The following is a 4,067-nucleotide window of genomic DNA, read 5'->3' as shown; positions in this document are numbered from 1 at the left end:
TGTGGAACAAAGGGACAATGATATCAGAACAACTTTGCATATACGCCCTGACTTTCCCAGCCTGCAGAGTTGGCTTTTCTTTTTCAAGCAGATCTTTACCTGTGTCTTTTCCTCTTGACCCGTAAACCAGGCACTGGAAGGTTCAAGGCATGGCTTCCAACAGGGAGGCTCTGAACAAATCTTTTCCTCTTCCTTGTGCATCACTTTATCTCAGGTTAGTTAAGACAATGATTGGGTTTCTCTCCTCTTTTTACTGATTAGAAAACGGGATCCCTGAAACTGTTCTTGCTTCTGACCTTCCCAGACTGAGTTTGGAGCAAACTTGCCAGGCCTGTAGAACCACAGCCACTGACTGGCTTATTTCACTTAGCATAATGCTCTCCAGTTCCATCCATGCCACTGCCTCTGATTGAGGTGTTGGGGCCAATTGGGGGTGGGGCCAGCTGGGGGGAGGGGCCAATTGGGGCTAGGATCAGGCCAGTTGGCTGCCACATTGTGTGTAATAGCCAACAGTCATTCTGCCAGTTCAGGTCACTGGGTTTATAGATATAGATCATATAGGACAAAAACAAACAAATAAGCTAATTAAAGGTCATATGTTTTGAGAGTCTTCTAGAACTTTCCACAATATTGGACACATGTTATTCAAGCAATAAATGTTTATGAGCACCTGCACTACATGCAAGGGCATGATCTTGGTGATGGGGACACAGTAGTGAACAAGGCAGCTATGGTTTCTGTCGCTGTGGATGTTACAGTCTAGTGTGAAGGCTGTGGGATAAACAATAATAAGGCACAGGATGATGTGAGAGCAAAAAGGGAATTTTGTACACCTGTGATCAAAGTTGGTCTCCTCGGGAAGTGGCATTTATCAGAAAAAGGCCAAAAATTAGCAAAAGAAAGCAGAGGGCGAGCAGGGGCTGCTTTCCAAGAAAAAGAATGAATCTGTGTAGACACAGCACCAAACATATGACCTCAGAACTTATCAAATGGGTTCTTATTTTGCATAAGAACTAAGGTTAGTCTTTTAGACATTTGCTTCACACTAATGTCTAAAATTTATATTTTTATGTCCTAAAACATAATACTGTACACTTAAGCATAGTTACCAGGAAGGGGTGTGTGGTAAGTAAAGTATAGGGCCTTGAAGTTTCAGAGGCCTGAATTCAATAGCTCTGGAAGTTTAAGTGGCTTACTTTTCTGAGACTATCTTGCAAATGGGAACAGTTGAATCTAGCCTTGCTAGTTTCTGACGAGATTTAAAGTGAGAAAGTGTATTAAAAGTCCAGCATAGAGTTACACACAATGTAGATGCTTAATAAATATTAAATTGTCTTTCTACCTTAATTGCTTTGGGATAATTGGGACTTCCTACTTTTAGGAAGGCTCATTCAAACACCTTCATGAATATATTGTTTAAAATAATATTTTGATTACAGTCTTGTGATTAGTGTGTGAGGCATGTAAGGTATTACGAGTTCTTAGAATGCATTATTAGTAAAATTGCTTGAATGTACTGCTTCAGCAAGTGGTTGGCCAGGCTGTTTTGTCATTCATGGAACAACAAAGTCTAAGCAGATGTAAAGATGGGTGTATGCTTAAGTAACTGAAAACTTCTCCTTTGCTTATCCAGAACTATTCAACTCAATAAGTAAGCCACTGAGTTAGTTTTAGCTGTGTAGAACTGGTCATATACTACTCCCCAAGTAGCCCAAAGTGTGTTGCTAGTGGGGGACAAGAGGAGGGTACACTTTTAGCTACATTAGAATATCTCAATATCTTTTTAAAGTTTTGCCATTCTAAGATTTAAGCACAACTTATCAATGCAAAAATATGCTAACATTATTTTAAACATGGTGAAAACTTAAGTCTATTTTATAAAGCTTAAATGTCTTCCATTAAATAATACCCTTTGTATTAAGGCAGTGGTTCTCAACCTTCTGGCCCTTTAAATACAGTTCCTCATGTTGTGACCCAACCATAAAATTATTTTCGTTGCTACTTCATAACTGAAATGTTGCTACTGTTATGAATCGTCATGTAAATATCTGGTATGCAGGATATCTGGCAACCCCTGTGAAAGGGTCGTTCGACCGCCAAAGGGGTCGCAACCCACAGGTTGAGAACCGCTGTATTAAGGCATGAAAGAAAATATCGAAGCTGGAAGGGATTTTTAGCATCATCTGCTTCAGTCTACTATTCTGCCGACCAGGACACCAAGGCAGAAAATTACAATTTTCCTATAGCTGATGGGTATCAGAACAAGGATTTTCATGCAGGGGTTCTGGTACCAAAACCAATGCATTTTCTACTTTGTTTATACTGCACTCACATTTCACAACAGTTAATCAATGGAATAAGCCCTTTCCTCTGAAACCAATGTCATAAAAAATACTTTACAGACTCTAAAAAAGCGTTATTCTAATTATTAAGAATAACTTAAATAACGCCTTTTTGTTTTCAACTAGAGAAATTTTTCACAAGTATTCCTCAAAATAATATTGAGAAGATTGTTAAACACTCATTTATTCAACAAATATTTACTGAGCATATAGAGTTTGTAAGACACTGTATTAGGTAATTGATTCCTATCCTAATTTATTAAGCAAGGTAAATTAGGGTGGAGGGGAGTGCTTATAGAAACAAGTCATAAAAAACTTTTCTCCAGTTTATCCATATTCTCAATTAACTTAACAGCATTTATCAGTACAACATTTTACAGTTTCCAAGCACTTTCTCATGACAATGATTTTCATATCACATTATTTTAATTCTTTATGGTGCTTAACACTATCAAATTGTTTTTGCTGTTCTTGATGTTGATGTTATTGACCTACCTCTTTGCTTTTAAGATTATAAAAACAGGTTATTTTAAACACCACCAAGCCTGCCATGGTGTCCAGCCCACTTTCTTGAATACAGTAGGTGGCCGTTATTTGATGAATGGATACTGGTAAATGATGTTTCATTTGAATCTCAGAAATATAGTATTCATGATTATCATCATATTAGAAAGGATGACACTATAGCTTATGTAGCTTAGAGAAATTTATTGTTGGCTCACATCGCTAATAACACTTCGAACTCCTAATGGGGTCTCTTTCTGCTTTAATTCTTAATTGAAATCATGTAGTAATCCTTACTCAAAATAGAACCATTTCCTCTCCTATCACTACTACTACAAAAGCTTCTAAATAAAATGTCATATTCACATTTGTTAAACTATCTGATTTCTCAAGTCTGAGTTTACTTTTATTGCACAAAATCATGGAATAACATCAGTCTGACTTTTTTTGGCTGTAATTCCCAGTTTATTGATAGGACAGTGATTATAACAAGGAGAATACTAAGTTCTACAGTGGAGAGTAAAAGATACAAAAGATCTGGTTTTATTTGTGTGGTCCAGTGTTACTTAACTCATGTTTTTCATTTACCATGACTGACTTCCTCTTCTCGGGATGAGTTTCAAAGGAAAGAGAACATGGCACCCCCATCTCTTGTCACTGACAGTAACTGAACTCTCAGATGAAACAACACACATGTGAATTCCAGTGAAAGACTTCCTTTCAAAAATAAAAATGTGTCGAGGGGAAATCTAAATACTGACCTAAAGTTATGTGGCTTTAGCAACAATGAAATAAATTATTACTTGGTGGACAAAAGAAATAATTTCTTTATACCTCTTTTTTTAAAATATATTTTATTGATTTTTCACAGAGAGGAAGGGAGAAGGATAGAGAGTTAGAAATATCTACAGTTGCCTCCTGCACACCCCCTACTGGGGGATGTGCCCGCAACCAAGGTACATGCCCTTGACAGGAATCGAACCTGGGACCCTTGAGTCCGCAGGCTGACGCTCTATCCACTGAGCCAAACCAGTTAGGGCTCTTTATGCCTCTTTCTATATTTCTAAATTTTCTACAGGGAAAGTTATTTTATATTTGAATACATGTTCTTATTTCAAAACACTGATTATTGCACCAATTAGTAAATGCTGGTGATTCCAGTTGGTTCTAGAGCAGGGGTGGGCAAACTTTTTGACTCGAGGGCCACAGTGGGTTGTTAAA

This window comes from Myotis davidii, unplaced genomic scaffold (genome assembly GCF_000327345.1).
Source record: "Myotis davidii unplaced genomic scaffold, ASM32734v1 scaffold892, whole genome shotgun sequence".
In the NCBI taxonomy this organism is placed as follows: domain Eukaryota; kingdom Metazoa; phylum Chordata; class Mammalia; order Chiroptera; family Vespertilionidae; genus Myotis; species Myotis davidii.
Note: the sequence above shows the minus strand (reverse complement) of the source record.